Below are 21,906 nucleotides of genomic sequence, written 5' to 3' on the forward strand. Positions count from 1 at the left end.
AACACCAGAGATTCCGGCGCCAACGTGGAACCCGCACAACACAACCAAAGTACTTTGCCCCAACGAAACAGTGAGGTTGTCAATCTCACCGGCTTGCTGTAACAAAGGATTAACCGTATTGTGTGGAAGATGATTGTTTGCGAGAGAAAACAGTAAAAACAAGTATTGCAGCAGATTTGTATTTCAAGTATTAAAGAATGGACCGGGGTCCACAGTTCACTAGAGGTGTCTCTCCCATAAGATAAAAGCATGTTGGGTGAACAAATTACAGTCGGGCAATTGACAAATAGAGAGGGCATAACAATGCACATACATGACATGATAAGTATAGTGAGATTTAATTGGGCATTACGACAAAGTACATAGACCGCCATCCAACCGCATCTATGCCTAAAAAGTCCACCTTCGAGTTATCATCCGAACCCCTCCAGTATTAAGTTGCTAACAACGGACAATTGCATTAAGTATGGTGCGTAATGTAATCAACAATTACATCCTCGGACATAGCGCCAATGTTTTATCCCTAGTGGCAACAACACAACACAACCTTAGGGGTTTCGTCACTCCCCGGTGTCAATGCGGCATGAACCCACTATCGAGCATAAATACTCCCTCTTGGAGTTAAAAGTAAAAACTTGGCCAGAGCCTCTACTAGAAACGGAGAGTATGCAAGATCATAAACAACACATGTATAATAACTTGATAATTAACATGACATGGTATTCTCTATCCATCGGATCCCGACAAACACAACATATAGAATTACAGATAGATGATCTTGATCATGTTAGGCAGCTCACAAGATCCAACAATGAAGCACAATGAGGAGAAGACAACCATCTAGCTACTGCTATGGACCCATAGTCCAGGGGTGAACTACTCACTCATCACTCCGGAGGCGACCATGGCGGTGTAGAGTCCTCCGGGAGATGAATCCCCTCTCCGGCAGGGTGCCGGAGGAGATCTCCGGAATCCCCCGAGATGGGATCGGCGGCGACGGCGTCTCGGTAAGGTTTTCCGTATCGTGGTTTTTCGCATCGGGGGTTTCGCGACGGAGGCTTTAAGTAGGCGGAAGGGCGAGTCGGGGGGCTAACGAGGGGCCCACGCTATAGGTCGGCGCGGCCGGGGCTTGGGCCGCGCCGCCCTATAGCTTGGCCACCTCGTGGCCCCACTTCGTGTGTTCTTCGGTCTTCCGGAAGCTCCGTGGAAAAATAGGGCCCCGGGTCTTCGTTTCGTCCAATTCCGAGAATATTTCGTTACTAGGATTTCTGAAACCAAAAACAGCAGAAAACAGGAACCGGCACTTCGGCATCTTGTTAATAGGTTAGTTCCAGAAAATGCACGAATATGACATAAAGTGTGCATAAAACATGTAGGTATCATCAATAATATGGCATAGAACATAAGAAATTATCGATACGTCGGAGACGTATCAACAGCCTGCCGCAGGCACTACCACATCGGCGAATCCGGCTCGGACACCGATAGTTAGAACTTAGAGTGTTCTTTCTTTGCAGCGAATCTGGCTACGGGCCAGACGAAGCCAGTAGTGGAGGTTTCTGTCTGTTCTTCCTCGGTAGAACCAACAAGGGCACCATCTCCCGCTGGATTTTCCAGTTTGGGTGACTGAGTGTGCCCTCGAATGTTCTTTCTTGGCAGCGAACATACGGAAATCACCACAACTGGTTTCCTCATTTTCCAATGTTTTATTTGTGTCAACCATGGTTCAAACTATGTATTAGTTTGTGTAAACCATGTTCCCAATTATGTATTAGTTTGTGTAAAACCATGTTTCAATATATAATATTTGGAACTATGTTTAAATGGAGTAGAGGAAAAAAATAAGGAAAAAAATAAATGCGCCGTCCCGCTAGAGCAGCCCCCAGACGCAAACGGACGCGCGGACAAAAACGGTCATTTTAGCGTCCGCGGCGCGACGCAAACGAACGCTCGCGAACATTAAAATGTGTCGCGCCGCTGGAGATGCCCTTAGACTGCTCATAGTGGAGTAACATAGCTAGTAACATCACATATCTTAGGCATTTTGATGATATGGTATGCTAATAAATGAAGAAAGAGGGTGAAGTGGTAACTAGCTATGTTACCATAACATCACACACCTCAAGGCAAGATGAGTCTATAACATATTAAATGATACAATGCATGACACCACGTATAAGTTACTAGCCATTATAAAGGTAGTAACCTAGACTAGTAACATGGCATATGTTACTAGTCTAAGTACTCCCCACTATGACCAGCCTTACTCCGTCTATCGCTTCCTCAGAACAGTCTTTCCATCCGTTCCATAAATAAATTCAAACGGCCAAATCAATATTATATAAAAAAATATGATGGAGGGACAATCTTACAAAATAGATTAAAAATAACATGAAAACCCTAACTTGCCACCATAATGAGATCGAGATAAACAGGAGCTCCACGAGGATATGCCCTCAAGAGGGTGATAGTGCAGCGCACCGTCATCGTGAAGATAGAGACGGCGAAGCACCGCCCCCACGTAGCCCTAACAAAGCAAAGGTACCCACAACGCCGCCGCCAAGAGGGATACGACACAGGTAGGTCACTAAATTTCCTCCCAGACCTTCGCTACTCCCGGTACTTCGGAACTGCCCACTATCCCCAAGTAAGACTTCCAGAACGCGATTCGGGAGCTACCATTGCTGAAGCACCATTACCACCAGGATTCCTCGCCGCCCGCTCCTCGCCATCCACATGGCCAAAGAGAAAGACAATTACCACCGCCACGTTGCCTGTCGTAGAGTCGCTTGCGCGGTCCACCTTCCGAGGCTGCCGCATGTAGGGCTCTTCAGCCCCAGTCCAGATCAAGCTTGATTTGCTCTGCCGCTGCGCTGCAGTGCCATGACCATTGCGACAGTCCACCGTCAAACCCGTACCGCCCCTTGTAGCCATGTTTTGCCGCTAGACATCATCGGCGGCGTCTCCTATACATCACCATTCCGTAGACCGCGGCCTTTGTACGCCCTGCAGGAGAATGCACCACAGTCGTGCCTCCCGCGGGAGTGGCACACGTCACCGGGAAATCGCATTGCGTCGCTGTCGGTCGTACTCTCCATAGTCACACTGCCACCACCGACACCCTCCCGTGGGACCGCTCCAGCATCAGGTACAGGAGATCCTGCCGCCTACACCGCACTGGCTTTGCCGGACGGTGCTCACCAGGGGCGTTGGAGGAAGGGGGGCGACAAGAGGCAGCACTAGGGTTGCATCTCGATCACTTGCGCAGGGTCACGCGAGATGTGAAATGGTTTCTCCGTCCATCAGTTTTTTTTAATCAAATGATGTGAAGTTTGATCAAATATGTAGAAAAATATAACACTATACTACATTTTGACAAACAGTAGCTAGAAATCAATACTGAGTATGTACACCCAGTCCCTCGTTCTAGCTTTTGCGTTTGATGGAGGGAAAGGAAATGCAGTGCACTAGTCGATGCATGCTATCTTTTCTCTCTTCCTGAACCCTGTTTGTGTCTTGAGTCTAGAGTCTGGAATCGTATATGAGAATGAATACTCCAAAATGCAGAGCATATACATTAGTTTTAGCTGACATGTGTGCATTCTTTGCATTCTCTGCAATGATAACATCATGATTTGAGACCACCGGCAATATATAAATAGGTCATTTGCTCATCCTGTGTGTCGACACCGTGTTCCTTTTTGCAAAACATAGAAGAGATAGACGTTCACAAATACGTACATACACTCATCCATATATATAAATAAACTCCTATAAGCATCTTCAAGAGACTTAATCTGACATATTTTGAGATTAACGAAGTCACCATAAACACACCGTTATTGATGAAAACATTGTCTCGCACTAAAATAATATTCCATCTTTTTATGATACACAAAAACATCAAATCCAGGGTGTGGGCTTGGGTACCATTATCATTCTAACCATCCAATTACAAGTTAGGTCTTTCTGGACCCGTGTATGACTCCGGAACCATCTATAAGAATGAGCATTGCAAAATGCAGACCATGCTAGTGTTGCATGACATGGAATGCACATCATTCTCTCCAATGATAACATCATGATTTGAATCACCGGCAATAAACAAATCCCCTCCTTTGTCTTGCATCATGTCGTGTATCAGTATTCTTCATGCACCGAACGGTGCAGCTTTATGAAAGCAAGTAGGCACCGTTCCCCTGAAGCCCTGAGTATTCAGCCGCTACAGCTAACACGACACATATGCATAGAGTATTACTATCACCCCTACTCTGCATTGTGCAAGCAGAAAGTACACGACCAAGGAGTCTAAAGGTATGAACGGTGCACCCTCATGGAGCCCTTTGAGGCTATCCACGATAGGCCACCTCGCGTGCGTGGGTTGGGCAGTGGCTTGGCTTCGTCTCTGAGAATTGGGCCACGTGTCACTTGAGGATTGGTCCGGCCCAAAATATCTCTCACAGGCCCAATTAAACCAATCAACACGAGAGAACCAACCCTATCCCAGTCTTCCCCAATCCCTCTCGCAGCCGCCGCCACCACAGCTCCCGCTCCTCGTGGCCGCCTCCCTAGCTCCCGCTCCTCGCCACCGGTCTCCTCTCCGGCGAGCTGTTGGCCGCGTCCTCCCGCTCATCAAGGCCAAGGACGAGCTGTGGGGGTTTGGTGCTAAACCACAAGGTCCTCGCCGTGGCGGCCTCGGCTCTGGCTAGCACTGACGCGCTTGCCTCGGTGTTCGTCGGCTCTGGCGAGGCAGGGATGCGGGCATCGGCTGCAGCCGTTCTCAACATCAAGAATACGTCCACCTACAGGTCTGTAGCACACCCCTCTACCTATCAGCACACTTTTCCTCATGTTATTTAAAGAGGATTTTTTTTTGCTTCCCAAAGTCCTCTGAAAACAGATCCGCAGTATGTAGGATCTTGCATCTAGGTAAACCATCACGTTCCTATTTATATGTTTTCATTAATAATCATCACGTCTAAAATGTTCCCTCGATTTTTTTGATGGTCATTACTCTCAGAAAAGCTAAAAAACTAGGTGACTAGATATTTTAGATCATCCGGTCTAGATTTAACCTGGCTGAACATCACGTTTTGGTTTCCGGATCCGTTTCTATTGCTTACATAGTGTTTGATAAAGTGATCAATTAGCTCATGTTTCATCTCCAGGTAAAATAAGATGCCAGTATATTTTCTCGGTTACAGTGGCCGATTAGCTAACGTTTAATCTCTGCCTTCTAAATTTTCCTTGCTGGTTTATTTGGCATTCCGTTCAGACCATCCATTGCTTTGTCGATGTTTGATATTAGACATTTTTTGTGTTCTCATGCAGGTGCTGTTGTGCCCCAGGGTTGTTCTTGGTGGTGATGGCCTGCTAATTATTTGACCAAGAAATCAATTTAACAGGAAGTTCCTGGTGGTGGCTACCTACGATTCGATACAAAAATCATGTTTTGCATACCGAAATATTGTGTGCTGGTGAAGGTAAAATTTTGGTTTCAATAGTGGATTTTCCATTATATGTCGCAGCAATGTACTTTACTAGAATAAGCCAACTGCATGGTTGTAATGATTTTGGTGACTCAGATTATTTGGATATTGAATGTCCTTTTGCTACAAAGAATTCAAGTAATATTTTCCATTAATTTATTATCTTGCTTTAGTTTATACCTACACAATGGGCTTTGATGCTTTGCTAAATTATGGATTTTTTTCAGTAATAAGATACTTGTTTCATTTTTTCCAGCGCTAGATGCGGGTCAATTATAATCGCATGGGACTCCGAACTCACGGGTTTATCTCTCCCTACTAATCCAGGTGCATCTCCATAGTTGCCCTCCACAATTTTATTTCATAAAAGGTCAAGGTCAAGGTAAAAGTGCAGCCAAACTCCTATCTGATTTAGCCCCTAGAAGCTAGAACATCTCATCTTTGCTTATGCAAATCTGGTTTGTCTATGACTAGGTGTTCGATTAAAATCCTTGCTAAGATATGTTATATTTATGCTCCACCGTACCAGGATGTTAAGGAGAGAGATTTCATGTGAGCTTATATTCTATACTTCTATCCCTTCTCACTAACAATGAATGTGTTGTTCTTCCTGGTTCACCTAGGCATGAAGCACAATTATCCCTAGAAGCTTTTGGGAATGTCTTGGCCAATACAGGCTGTGATAAGATGTGTGACTAACTATGTCCAGAAGTTTTCATGTATCTATTGAAGTATTTATCATATTTATTTAATTCTAATATCTTTCTGTCATGTGCAGTATCAATTTGCTACAGATTTTTCCACTTCAACTGTTATGCAAACCTTTTGGCTGAGGGAATATTTTGGAAATATGTGCAGTCAGGTATCCTTCCTCTTTATATATTCTCTCCACTGGTGCAATTTTGAGACTTTTGAGATCATAATATGACTGAGACTCATAAGTCATAACACAAATATGTTTTTAGATATTCAATAATAGTTAAAGCTCAGATGAACATCTAAGGACAGAGGTTTACATCCATTCTGGCGGGGAGGTTCTTACTACGACAAGGATATTCCCATGTCATTAGAATCACTTTTTTGGCATTCATTAATTAGCACCTCGTATTTCTAATTTGGCTTAACTATCTGCTACTCTACGGGCGACAATGATTTCTCTGTACCTAGCTAGCACATTTCATTAATTCCCTGGCTGCAGTTTTTGTTTCTTACTTGCAAGTGTCATCGAAAGCGCCCCTCTGGTAAATTAGCAACTGTATTGAAATCATGGAGCTAAGCATGTATTGGCATACCAGGATGCGCGTATAAGAGTGCTTTGATAATATTAGTTGAAGTACGTGGTCACCATTAGTTATTGGACCAACTTTTTTAGATTGGTAACGTTACAGTTCCTTGTCGTCTTATTCCTAGGTTTTAGTTCTTATTGTTTTTCTAAATTTAATTTTGAGGGTTGATGTCAATGTTCTAAACTTTGTACAGGTTCATCAAAGAGAAGCGAGGAAACCAAAGCCAAGGAGACACGCCACTGATTAGCATGTGCGGGAGCATGTCTCCGATTGCTTGACTATGATTTTGTATTGTATGGATTTCCTCTTCATGTATTATTCTATGTCGAGTTCGACAAAGTGTAGCATTGCACTGGTGGTGTATATGAAATCTGCAGCAGGTATATGAAGTTTACTTGGCTTAAAGATTTCAGATTGTTGACCTTTTGCAGGCTATCAGGTACGTATCCTCCCCACAAAAAGGAACCTGCAGCTATTTGATCTATGAAAGAAAGCACATTATGAGCTCCCTTTTTTTTTACAAAAGTTTCTTAGTAGAAAGAGTTAAGGAAATTGGTTAATCATAGTTCATTGGCTGAACCGATAAAGATGATTTGTTAAAACAATGTCCATGCATAGATGAATCATCCTCCGTTGATCATGGTCTTTAACCTCGCTTCTGTAATGTGACAAGCTACGATTGTGCATAGTGAGATAGCAGCCTCTTTCTTAGTAGTTGCCTAGATATTTTAATTAATTACATTAAGCGAACTTTGCTTTGGTTCCCTTTAAAAATAGCTGATGTATCCATCTATTTAATTTTCTGTATTTTTTTTGATCTTTTGGTTCAGGAGAGATAGGGAAAAGTATCAGAATTGAGTTGTTTCCTGAAGTAAATTAGCCAGCGGGCCTCACCTCGCGTTCCTAAAGTAGTTGATAGTAGTTTCAAACTTGCTTAAATAATACTTTCTAGAGATTTAGGATGTACTTTTTGAGTCTCAGTTATAAAAAATGACAGTTTATTCAAAGGAACTGAAGCAAGTCTTTACAGGTGCGGGAGAATCCTTGAGGAGTTGATGCACAAGGTCTTCTACAGAATGAAAAGAAGAGTATACAATGACCTACATGCCTGGATAGCAAGATATAGGTAGCCTTTTCTCTTTTTTTGCATCACTACATACTATCTTTCATTAATTTGTTTATGCAGTTCACTATTTGTCTACGGTTCACTCGAAATTACTTATTTTTGGTTTATTGCTATAGCCGGCATGTGCATTTTATGGCTACCAACTTGCATCTAGATAAAGTCAAACTGAATCCAGTAGCATGTTTGGTTGGTGTCTTGTGTGTGATACGCATGGCCTGGGAACTGCATGTGTGTCGTTGCTGAATTTTGCACTTCATTGTTAGCAAGCTATGGTCTCTGTGTTGTTTAGTTTTTTTACTTTGACTTTTCAGTTTCACCTTATTCATACGGGCGTAATGAACAAAATTCAGTGTATTAGGCAAACTGAATCTAAAATTCAGAACACTATAAGTTTTTTCTTTAGCATAGAAAAGGAATTCAGAGATGATTTATGCAGCTAGGCACATGGAAATCAAATTTTCCTCCCATGGTTCTATATCCGCTACAGGTGTCTGCCCTTCACCAGGCTCCTCTTTGTGCTGTATGTCGACTCGGAGTTTCTACCCAGCCTAATTGAGATGCATGAAATCCATTAGTGTTGTATTTCATTCGCATAGCATGATTTGAGCACATCAATACTATGTGATTCCAGACTCCAAGAGATCCTTGGCTGCGAATGTGTTGACTTCAGATTTCTTAGAGTTGCTTTCTCAGCGCTTCACCTAAACGACATATCATATCTTCATTAATAGGTTAGATTCTCGCTGTGTTCCTCTTTCCATTTTCAACTACTGAATTTACTGCATATGGTAGTGCTAATTAACACCTCTAGATTTTTTTGATGGTAAAATATTTGTTCTCGCATTAATTCCCTTTGTTCTACCAACTGTTGTCCATGCAGATCTAGGATTGCAGTGCTACCAGATAGGACTAACTTCACACATTATGGTGTTTTTGGCAAAATGACCAGCATAGCTAATGTAGCTCTTTCCCCAGTATTCTGCATTGCTTAGGTGCAATCTTTAAGCCCTTGTGGCTTGAGATTTTATCCATATATTTATTTAAAGGAAGAGGTGCAGAAGCAGCAGTAGTAATTCTATGGTAACCATCGCACAGTAATATACCTATAATCTTTTTAATGGGTACAATATAAAAATATGACCCTTTGATCTCCATACGAGTAAAGTTATTCAGCTTTGAGTTTTAGTATGCAGCCACTATTTCAGTTCGAGATTTTATCCATATATTTATTTAAATGAAGAGGTGCGAAGCAGTTGTTAATTCTATAGTAACCATTGCACAGTAATATACCTATAATCTTTTTAATGGGTACAATGCAAAATTATGAATCTTTGATCTCCGTATGGGTGAAGTTATTCAACTTTGAATTTTCGTATGCAGCAGCTATTTCAGTTTGAGTGGTTTGGCTAGATGGGACATTGACTTCACATCGTTGTAACTATTTGAGTTTGACTGTGCACTTTTGTTGACAGGCAATTGGACAAGTACCTGACTGTTGTTGGGCCGACCGCACCTGATTGGGTCCTGTCCGTAAGCACCACCCCTTTTAGAGGTGAGATACTCATCTTTAGAACGGAGAAACGGCAAAAGACCAAACACATCAAAGCATGCTTAATACATGTGAATTAGATTGTCGCTGAGCAATTGGGGAGAGGGAGAGAGCTTACATGTTATGTTGTTTCTCATGTAGTTTGTGCTAGGCAGCCTTGGACTAAACAAGGTTTGTGGGAATAAGGAAAATAAAAATGAGGTATCTATTAAACCATGGACAATCTTTTTGTTTATAGTTCGTCATACTTTAAGAATTTTCTTTAGAATTATTTTTGTACTCGGGCATATATGGAAAAATAAACCATATGGCGCGATATATTCTCAAAGCCCGAATAGTAGATGTTATATGCATTGTAGCTCAATTAAATGGTAGGGAGATTTTAACTAGCTGCCCTAATTTAGCATTCATGGTTAGGTTGCATTGATACTAAGCATTATGTACCTATTTTAGGCTATAAGTGGATCGTTCGTATGAAAAAATTTCAATATTTATTTGATATATTCAAGAGAAACGTTGCTGAACATTTAAATAGAAAACTTCTATTCGTCCTGAAGTAGTTTGTTTAGATAAGTAGATAGTGTGAAAATCTGACTTATTGAAAAGTAATATTTAAAGTGTTATGTTTTGAAGAAATAAAGTGCAGCTCATTAATCTATGTTTTGAGTTTGGGAAGCAAAGTTAAATGTGTATAATTTCCATGTACTGCAATTTGAATATTTGATTCTTATGTTCATTTGAATATTATGGTATGGTTTCATCTTTCATGGTCTGCTAGCGTACTTACAAAAATGTATTTTTTTTAAATGATGCAGTGTTAGCTTAGTTGGCAATCCACAACAATGAAGCTTCAGATACTTATTCTAAACAGGGTTATATTGAAGTTTGGACATACCAGAGATCAACCGGCGAGAAGCGTGTATATACCAGGAAACCAAAGAATCGGCCTAGAAGCAAGTATTTTGTCCAGGACCTGCAATGGAAAATATAAGACACTTATCTAGCACTGTATTCTATGTTAGCTCGAAGGAAAAACACTTAGTTAATATCGAGTACTGCTTTTTTGCAAAATAAAAATAAAAATATGGAGTACCGCTGGACTACCGTAATATCGACATTCAACAATCTCTCTATAATTGTAAAAAGTACCTCTCTTCGTTTCCTATCATGCCTACTACAAAGGGATATTAATGTTTTCATATACTGTTGAGTTCATATAAGTGCATATCAGTACAGTTAACTGGCGCTTCCTATCACCCAACAGTGGATACTTGATTGTACTTACTTTTTTTTGGACAGAAATTGTACTTACATATAGGTTCTTTTTTAAACACAGAACTCCTGATAATCAAATGTGCATGTCCGGGTTTGAGTGAAACTGGTAAATGACAGACGTTCTTGCTCTATATTGATGAGGACTATTGTTTTAAAAAGAATTCAAGGGTCGTGCAACTTCTTTCCCCAACTTTTTAAACGAATCGAGCTGAATCTCAAGAAGCCTTCCATAGCTAAATTAATAAACACAATCTCTCCTAAAATAGAAACAAGCTAAATCAATAAACCAGAAGGCAGCAGCTGCAGTTGTAGAAGCCTCCGACTCAGCGATTCACGCCGATGATGACCAGTACAACGGAATCGCTGCATGTGCGTATTCTTAGCTAGGAGGAATACAGACTTTGCTGCACTCAAATTGAAATCCACCGATGGAGCGAAATTCAATGTGACGGGATGCACACAATTAGGAGAAAACAAAGGGGAAATATCCATACCAGGTCAATTCGGCACACCGACCCGCCGTCGTCCACCTCTGCGCTGCCCTCGTGGGCAGCTGTTCTGCTCGCCGAGGAGCCCGGCTTGGTGAGCTGCGTGGGGGCGGGCGCGGGCGCGAGCGGCCATGGCCCGGCGTGGCCGAAGATGGCGTGGCAGAGGAGTCGTATATTCAAGCGACCGGGGCTCCTTTAGGTGCAATCAACGACGGGGAAGGGTAGCAGAGAGCAACGCCCGTGGCGGCAGTAGCTATTGCGACGGAGACGACAACAAGGTTGCCAAGTACATCGCATGTTAGGGAGGCGGCGGTGGCAGCAGCTGGTGGGGATCCATGGTAGCTTATGTGAAGCAGCAGCTGGCCGAGAAAGGGACGGAGCTTCAGGGGAGTGAGCGAGGGAGGAATAGGTGTCAGTTCGGGTAGGCCCGTGAGTATCCTAGAGCGTCCACCACAAGCGTCTGGTGTTGGAGAGGAAAAGACGGTAGCATAGTCTTTGCTTTTTTTTTAATCTAGGTAGCGACCGAATTAAGCAGCTCACATTGCTAACTAGGTCGCTTAGAATATTGTAAGATTTTGTGATATTTTTTTTTCTTTTTTCGTTTGAGCGACACAACATGCGGCTAGCGTTGTACTACATGCATGCTTGCTCTTACAATGCATGTGTTCTACTACTTCGTTGTTAAATCCTTTCCAAACAATAACTAAATTGGCGAACAAACTACGCTTCCTTCTTTCCGACCAACACAATTTGATCATTATACAAACATACTGTGATGACAAAACCGAAACTCTAGATAGCTACGAACAGAAAATAATCAAACATCAACGATAATATGCAAAGCTTCAATGTGTATTGAGAACCATATTGCCATTGTGTGCCCCTGTTTAGCCGAATTACCATGTCGCCATATTCCTCCTTTCAACGAAATAAAATTCATTGTTGTTTAGTTGCGACCTATGAGTATGGCCTCCCGAAGGTCGCTGCGATCAATCGAAATCAGCCCCAAATGAAGAAACGAACTGCACTAATCGAATAGAATGGGGCACGGAGTGCCACCCACGGGAGGAAATAGGTGGCGCTGACGGGTAGCAGTGGATGGAGCATAGGGAGTAGAATTATTGAGAGAGAGAGACGGAGCTTCAGAGTTCGGAGGGAGAGTGAGGGATGTTGTCTGGATTATCTGTTAGTGGTATTTTTCTGTATGCACGATGGTAAGAGTTACGTGTTAGGGAATTGTACGCTTATCAACTTTCATACATAACATCATTATCCTGTAACCTAAGCACAATGCCGATTAAAAAAAAGCTACCACATTGTTTTCTATGATAAAATATTTCTGTTTGTAATTTTCCGTGTTTTATCCTAAGTTCATCCTATTGACTTCATTTTCTATTACCTAAGAAACATATTATCATTTTTTCACGGAATTTTTACAATCGATATATAAAGTGTGAATCGACACGAGTTTCACGGGATCGTGCGCCAAGGCGCACATCTAAATCTAGTATATATTATGACAGCCTAGCAGCAGCTGACGAGGCAGTCATGTTATCTCCTATGTCGCTGCGGGGTTCAGGAAGCGGGCAGCAGCATTCGTCTGGCTTCCTGCAATATGCCTTGTCCGCTGGTACATCTTCGTGTGTGCACTGGTTAAAGCACTCCGGCTGACTGCAATTCTGAAGATTAGCGCAGTAAGCTGCACACAAAATTCGTCAACACATTCAGATTTCACAAAGTATATGTACATAAACGTTTCACACACAAAAAAACAATGATTTATGCACAGAAAGAAAGGTAAAGAACATCACCATTATGCTCATTCTGTACACGAAAAGAAGACACCGCAGTGGGCGTCATGACCATGAGGGCTACAATGCACAAAGCATTTGTGTTGCTCTTGCAGAACGCCATGACGAGATGGTATAAGTAACCTTTTGTTTCTTCTGCTCTAGTTCTGCCACTGCGTGTTGATGCAGATTATTCCTTTGACACTGTTTATATAGACAGTAAATAATTAATTAGATTGATTTTTCATATCAGGAATTACTTTATATTCGTAATTGTCATTCAACGCTTCCCAGATATGCGCAATACCGTATTAAGTATATTACCATCATGTGTCCATTAATGCACCGTTTAATTTTCTCTAAAAATGGTGTAGTGTTTTACTTCCGAAGTTTCTTCCATTTGACTTGGTCACGTTATTTGCGAGTTAGTAGCATAAAATCACCACTTTTCAAGCTAAATTTGAACTTTCATATCACTTTAGTTTGGTAACAAAAAACTACCACACCATACTCCATAATTACCTCGCATTTTAAGTTTAGTCAAAATTAAAATTTGTAAAATTTAATTAAAAATGAACATTCATAATATCAGATGCATATAATTTGATAAATATATAGTTTATGATGATTCTAATCCAATATATTTTATATTATAAGTGTTAATATTTTTTCTAAACATTTAATCAAAGTTTACAAAATTTTATTTTAACTAAATCTAAAACACGGGATAATTATAAACTGAAGGAGTACGCAAACAAGCTCAGATAGCAATTCGTCGCACTAATTCATTTAGCTGATCAAATGTCAGTTGATCTTTACATAGAGACGGCTCATGATTGATTACCTATTGTTAAGTCCATCCGGCTAGGCAGCTTGTTTGTCGAGACATCGGTAGGCTGAGTTCGCAGGCTACTTAGAGCAAGTACAATAGAGTCCAGTCAGCTGACTATAAGACATTAAATAATATATTTTAGGTGAGTTGGAGGAGAGAGAAGGGAGGTAGGCTACTATGCAATAGCCAGCTCTTGCACGTGCTCCTAGGCACCTTGTGAGAGTGAAATGTGGGCCATATATTAGTAAAGTACTATATTCTTATAGCCAACTATTGTACATATTAGCTATATGATGACTACAAATGATATGACATCTTGTTATAGCTAACAGTTGGATATACTATTGGAATTGCTCTTATAGACTCAGACTACTCATCATAGTGTAAGTATCTTCAGCAGTAACATCACATTTTTCAATGTATAATGAGTCTACAAGCTTTAAGGGTTTTTTAAAAATGTAGGAATATAAAGAACTTAAGAATTGGATGCCATGACATGTTGAAGCCTACAAAAATTGAAATCATAAATTTGTAATAGATATCGTCTCGTTGCACAATAGGAATAACTAAAGAATAATATTTATGCCATAGTTTTCATTAAAACAAAAAATGATTTATATGAGGTTAGACCCAATAGAAATTTCCCATTGAAATTGCATGCATAGTATACGACAAACGCAAACACAATAGTTTCTATTCTACAAACCAAACAATCTCTATGATTTTTTTCCGAAGGAAGCAAATTGCAACACCCCAAAATTAGTTCTTTGTATTACAACTATTTTGATTCAAATTTGGCATATATATTTGTTATTACCAAAATTTGCTAATCCAATGTTGGCAAGATCTCTTTGTGAAGCCGCCTTGATATCCACTTGTATACCATCATGCAATATTTTAAAAATGGGATTTCTATTTTCGTGCCCTTGGGTCCTTAGTTGTACTCAGTTTTCCCCAGCTCCTTAGTTTTTCCTCAGTTTTCCCCAACTTCTTGTCTATAACCCGCAGAAAGAGGTCGGACGGAAGGAATCCCGTTTAGTTGACGTTGGTTGGTGCTGGCAAGTGGGGCCGCTGTTGGTGCCCCGCGGTGGACACGTCTCCACTTATCCAGATCATCGTGGGACCCACAACTTGTCCACGTGAGCGCGCCGGACCCACAGCTTACCCAGGTGACCGTTGCAAAATGGGAGCCCGAGCTAGCCCCGCGCCCGTGCCATTGCTTCCCCTTTCTTTCTCCGCGCCCCATTGTTCTTCTTCTCCGCCAGCGGCAGCCCTTCTCCGGCACGCGGGTGATGTCTAGTTTCTCTTCGACCTTCCGTTCTTCATGGCCGCGAGTATGGACCCGTGCCTTTGACAAGATGCCTCGACCGCCCACGCCGGGAGCCTCCGAAGCGGTCGATCCGTAAGACGGACGAGAACGGAAACCGTGGACGTGAGTTCGTTGCATGCGAGAGCTTGCCATATAGAGAGGGGATAAGGTTAGATCTCGCTCCAATTTCTCTGTTTTCTCTCGATTTTCTTGTTATTCCCTCGAATTTGGGATTTAGGGTTCACGTTGTTGTTTTCAGATCTTGAAGAAATGCGGGCATTTCGAGTGGATCGATGTGTACGTTCGGAGGCTTCGGTTGCGAGGAATCAATTGGCGCTATTGGGGGCGCAATTTGGGAGGGGGGGGACTTGTCTGTAGAGAATGCGGCGGAGAGAGGAGCCGTTCCGATTAGGGACCTTCCGATTATGCCTAATGCTCCCAATGCGGAACTGGTGGAAGTGAAGGGAGAACTGAAGAAAATGAACAAGCGAGTTAATGCAGCTGATCGAGTTGAAGAAGCAAGCTAATCGATGGCTGGTTGTTTTTTTCGTTGTATAATTACGATCGGATTCTTATCATTGCTCACCGGGCGCTAGAAGTTGTTACAAGGGATACCTAGTTACAAATCCATTATTCAGTTACATGTACTTGTAGTTGTTTTCAAAGTTAGTGTGTGCATTCACCGAAATTACCAAACTATATTCCCTAAAAGAAAAGGACAGCTAAAGATAGTTGATAATTGTTAGAGGGGTGACAAATAATGCAATCGCCGAAATCCGCAAAAATGTATGCCTCATGTTTATAACAAAATTATACCACTTTTAGGCCGTTTCAAAATACCAATACTATATCCCAAACTATATTCCCTAAAAGAAAAGGACAGCTAAAGATAGTTGATAATTGTTAGAGGGGTGACAAATAATGCAATCCCCGAAATCCGCAAATATGTATGCCTCATGTTTATACCAAAATTATACCACTTTTAGGCCTTTCGAAAATACCAATACCATATCCCAAACTATATTCCCTAAAAGAAAAGGACAGCTAAAGATAGTTGATAATTGTTAGAGGGGTGACAAATAATGCAATCGCCGAAATCCGCAAAAATGTATGCCTCATGTTTATACCAAAATTATACCACTTTTAGGCCTTTCCAAAATACCAATACCATATCCCAAACTATATTCCCTAAAAGAAAAGGACAGCTAAAGATAGTTGATAATTGTTATAGGGGTGACAAATAATGCAATCGCCGAAATCCGCAAAAATGTATGCCTCATGTTTATAACAAAATTATACCACTTTTAGGCCGTTTCAAAATACCAATACTATATCCCAAACTATATATTAAGTGACAAACTCGTCATTGCATTCTCCACCGACAGAGAGAGAGAGAGATGGGTGGCCACGAAGAGAGAGAGAGAGAGAGAGAGAGGTTGCCACGAAGAGACGGATAGGGGTATACTGCCCGTTAGATCAGTGGATCAACGGCTCGTGGAGTCGATCCGTGTGACAACGGCTCAACCAATCAGGATAAGTTTGGGCTTCTCAGAGCATTTGTGACAGTACTTGAGGGCAAAACTAAGTAGTACTAAGAATCCAAGGGCACATAAATAGTAAATAGACTAAGGGATTCAAACAAAAGAATTACAAAATGAAAAATGTGTGTTTTGTACAATATAATTCATATTGGGCTACATCAAATTATTTGCAATTCAAATATACATGAGTGTGACAATTATGGCATCATTTAGACAAACTATGTTTTGGGAAAGATGTTTTGCAAAGGGGTTTGGGTGGAAAACCATGCATCTTCATAGCTACACTAGTGATTCGAGAAGTGGCAATTTGTGGTAAAACTTGATTTATATATGTTTGTTAAGGTTTTCTAGGTGGCGAGGTTGCGTAGGAAGACTCCATGAGTAGTTGCCACTATGTTTTTATTTTTTTGGATTTTTTTGCGCATGAAATGACTCAATTAGCTATGTTAATCTCATTTGTTGACTCTCCGTTGACCAGCTACTTGAGGGTAAAACTGAGTATATTGCACTTGCCGGTCTAAGTCCTCGAGGGGAAAACCGAGTACGGATAAAATTTCTGTATAAGGCCCGAGGTTATAACCGAGTACACCAAACGTCCCGGGGTTAGACTCGGGTAGCGGTGCACGCTGCAGCCGTGCATAGCGGACGCGTGTTGCCGTGCATAGCGGACGCGTGTTGCGGTACACGCCACCTTCGTCTTTATAGAGCCCCTCTTTCTCTCCCTCGACGCACGTTCTCAGCGGCTCACTCGCAACCGCCTCTCTGTCCCATCATCTTCTCCACAACCGAAGAAAAAACCCCGAAGAATACCGCCGGCGATGGAGAAGAATGAGATGCCCATTGTCGGCACATCGGCCGCCGCCCCGTCCGAGGCCCCCGTCGCTGCTTCCATCGTAGCGGCCGGCGCATCGGCCGCCGCCCCCGTCCGGGCCCCCGTCGCCGCTTCCAACGTAGCAGCCGGCGCATCGGCCGCCGCCCCGTCCGAGCCCCTGTCGCTGCTTCCAACGTAGCAGCCGGCGCATCGGCCGCCGCCCCCGTCCGGGCCCCCGTCGCTGCTTCCAACGTAGCAGCCGGCGCATCGGCCGCCGCCACCGGTCCGGTCCCCGTCGATTGGGACCCGTACGAACCGGTGCGAGTACGACGCGCCGGAGAACCCCTACGACACCACCATCGTCGACAACGAGCCGGAGGTAACCCTTTGTTCCCTTGTTCTTATCTCATTTCAATCATTTTGTGTTAGATCTACCGTTATTACGGTTCGTCCATTCCTAGTTCAATCCTTTTTTGTTAGATCTTGCGTTATTACTGTTACGTCTGTTCCTAGTTCGATCCTTTTGTGTTAGATCTTGCGTTATTAGTGTTTGTGATTTGCTTTTGTTTAAGATTTGTGCCGATGATGATGAATATTTGGGCATAAATTGATTCAGGGTTTGGTCGATAAACAATTGGTGTGTACAAATTTGTTGTGCATGATCTTTGGTTTGTCGACTCAAATCCTGGATATAAGTGTGTCCAATGTAACCGAGGCTACCTCTTTTTTTCGAGCCCATATTATCATGCATGATTTTTTGTTCACTCTCTGTTCCATCATCGTTGCAATTGACTCCGTGTTTTTTGCACGATCTTTGGTGCTACGTGACAGGTGCGGAGCGGCGACATCGACGAGCGACGACGAGTCCTTCCACACCAAGACTCGTCACGTCCTCGAGAGGCCGTAGTCCGGCCATTACGATGGCCCTTTTGCTCGAGGCATTTACAAGTGCCCCTTACGCAACGAGGAACCTCCGCGCCACCGACTTCAACTCCCCGGTGAACCATCGCTGAATCCATTGGCAGATGTGGCGCTAGCGTTGGAAGGACCGTGAACGTGCATGCGTACATGGCCAAACACAAAGCACTTGGGATTCACCTGCGCAACCTCCAAGCGAGTCACACGCGCTACCTGGAGGCGTTGAACGTGCCTACTGCACTCTCTGTATGTGACTGCTCTATCTGTAGAGCAGCTTAATTTCATGTAAATTGTAGCTTATGTTGGATCTATCGGTACTACTTTTGGATCTGTCCTGAATATATCTATGCTATGTTGGTTGCTTGTATGCAGCTTATCCTATATTTTTCTCCGGATTTGTGCCCTAGATTTCCTACCTGATTGGGTAAAAACGAAGGCATAAAGAAATGAATGGCGTTAAAAAACAGAAGGAGAAGCTGCTCTAGATTTGCTACCAATTTGGGCTATCAAATATGAATGAGATCGAGCGATAGAGAGGAAAAAGGTACATTGAAAACTGCTAATCCGGGCGGAAGAGACAGAAACCACTCGTGCCCCCGTCCCGGACCCACACGGCTCCACACGCTACGGCCCCACACGCTACGGCCACACAAACACGGCCTCGTCCTGTCCCACGCGGTCCCTTCCTACCAGCCCCACACGACGCGGTCCCACACGACGCGACCCCACAAACGACACGACCCCACTCGTCGGCACGGAACGGTCAACTTAACGGATTCCTTCCGTCCGAGCTCCTTCTGCGGTTCAGACAAGGGCTTGGGGAAAACTGAGGAAAAACTAAGGAGCTGGGGAAAACTGAGTACAACTAAGGACCTGAGGGCACGAAAATAGAAATCCCTTTAAAAATTTATATTTCTCCATATATTCCTATAGTAAAAAAATACCCCATTCCTACTAAAAACAAATCCAAATTTTCCAACCCCTTCAAAGAAACCTCAGAAATTCACTTGTGATCTTAGGAGCATATATTCTCTTTACCAAAAAAAAGTCAAAATGCGAAAAAATTGTGACAAAAATTCGCGTGTAAATATAGGAGCATATGTTCTCTTGAAACGAATTGGCACACATGATGTGCATCATATTTATACCCCTTATCATAGACCTTTTGATACATTTATGTTCGATTTTTCATAAAAAACATTACTGATACTTCCATTGCGACATCATAAAGAAAGGATAATTTACTATGCAAGCGCACTTTTGCAGATTTGGGCAAAAAGGCCCTGGATATCCTTCCGTGTGACATGTGCCAATTCAAAGAGATTGGACCAAAAAGAAGAACAAGAGAAAAATGGTTCTGCTTCCGTCAGGGACCTTCATGTGTGTTAAGGAAAGAAAGAAAAGGGGAGGGGAGGAAAAGAAACTAGAGGGACAAAGAAGCGTAAAAGTTGGGGAGCGGGTAGAAGGTGACATTGGATCACGCCACACATGCGCTCACGTGGCGTGAGCAAAGAAGAAGCAGATGTGAGAGAGAGGGGGGAGAGAGAGAGAGAGATGTGGGTATACCCTACCGGGTACCCTTTATTACCATACCCATGCGGTCCAACAGGGGGTCCACAAGGCCCAAGAAGCATTGGCAGCCAAAACCCAAGAACCAGGGGGTGGCACAAGAACTATCCCATACAAGGGAACCGTAACGTATAACCGGATCGGGGTCTTGAGATATGGCGTCCTTTATAATGGCCAGTAGGGACCGACGAGGATGAAAACTTGCAACCTGGAGAGAGAGCTACCGTAGAACAGGATCTCTAGCTACAATACATCTCCATACCCATCAAGGAACCTCTGTAATCATCATCATCAATAAAGAACCGAAAAGCAACATGTTGGGTTTTCCCTCTGAGGCCCGAAGCTAAGTAAATTGTGTCCCCTATGTTGGTTGTACGCCGACGAATCCACCAGCGTGTTCCTTCCTCAAAACCCAAGTCCATCATCGATGGACATTGTCGTGGTACCCCCACGTTAGAAAGAGAGGGAGAGAGAGAGGGGGAGACGAGATTGATGCCAACTTCATGATCTAGATCTAGGAAACACTCTTTCATTCCTTCTTTTGTTGCTTCACTCTTTGTGGTCATGGTTGTAATGAGAATCATGTAAGAAGAACACTCTTCCCTTCCTCTCAACTCTTCCCTTCATCCGTTGAATGCTTTATGTTTGACGAGTCGCGTGAGTAAGATCTTGATACTAGTTAATCTTTTAGTTCATGCTTTACCCCAGTTGGTTAGATGCATGTTCCTATATGTTTGTGTGTACCTTGATCTGCCAAGAAAAATATGTTGAGTTTTTCAGCTAAATTTAGTCATAAAGTTGTATTGGCAGAGTTGTAATTCTAGTGCTAAGTTCTTTTAATTTAATCCCTATGGAGAACACGACAAAAAACCCTAATCTACACCTTCATCATTTTTTCTTCGTTACCGAGGATTAATCATTAGAGCAAGCTTTAGATCTACAACAAGCATCGATTTGTTGTTGCTTTGGCTTATTTGGGCAATAAGGATCTCACCGGGTGTTGTGATTTAAATGAATTGTAGGGACATTTTGCAGGTAATTGTTTCATGCTTCATAGTTTTAGTGATGTGCTTCATTATGATCTTGAATCAGAGATAACTCTGAGAAGAATGTAGAAAGAAAACAAACATTCAACAGACAAGATGGTTAACAAAGATGAAACGAACACATTGAGGGATATGTGGATTCCTCCTAATCAAGGATTATATGCAAGAGTTGTTCAACCACATATCCATGCTAACAATTTTGAAACTAAATCTAGCCTTCATCAACATGGTACATCAATTGAGGTTTGTTGGTTCAGTAACAAAGGACCCTCATTTGCATATAACCACATTCCTTGAGTATTGCAACACACTTAAGTGCAATGGAGTGTCGCTAGATGATATCAGGTTGTTATTGTGTCTATCCTTAGTGAAACATTTAACAAAGGTGTGGTTCAACTCACTTCCTCTGCATACGAAAGATACTTGGGAAAACTTGGATCGAGACCTTCTAGAGAGGTATTTTCCACCAGCTAAAGCAGCATCAAATACAAAATTACTAGGTTCATGCAGTATGTAGGTGAAAGCTTGTATGAGGCTTTGCGGAGATTCAAAATATGACTAGGTTGTGTCCCCGTCATGGCTTAGAGACCTAGATCTTGATTCAAATGTTTACAAAGGGTTGACACCCCAAGCAAGAGGATCAGTAGATTCAGCTGCAAGAGGAAGCATAATGAGCAAGACTCTTGATGAAGCCTTTGAGTTGATTGAATACGTATGTCTTGGTCAAGTGAAAGAACTTTACCACCTCCTAGATAGCCCTGGAAAAGATCAGTTGAGTTATAATGGTAGCATCGCAACTCAGTTCGACATTCTAAGCTTAAAAATGAAAAAAAAGATCATGTCTATTGGAACTAACCCTCCAATACGGGATATAGTA

At 42.4% G+C, this 21,906-nt stretch overlaps 1 non-coding gene across 1 annotated transcript; it reads right to left on the minus strand.

The window, feature by feature from the left end:
• Positions 1 to 21,506: 21,506 nt before the first annotated feature.
• On the minus strand, positions 21,507 to 21,612 carry LOC124668730. Its single transcript, XR_006991823.1, has one exon. It is a non-coding gene; the product is annotated as a small nucleolar RNA R71 (small nucleolar RNA).
• Between the last annotated feature and the right edge of the window lie 294 nt (positions 21,613 to 21,906).

The sequence above is a fragment of the Lolium rigidum genome, chromosome 6 (genome assembly GCF_022539505.1).
Source record: "Lolium rigidum isolate FL_2022 chromosome 6, APGP_CSIRO_Lrig_0.1, whole genome shotgun sequence".
NCBI classification, from domain to species: domain Eukaryota; kingdom Viridiplantae; phylum Streptophyta; class Magnoliopsida; order Poales; family Poaceae; genus Lolium; species Lolium rigidum.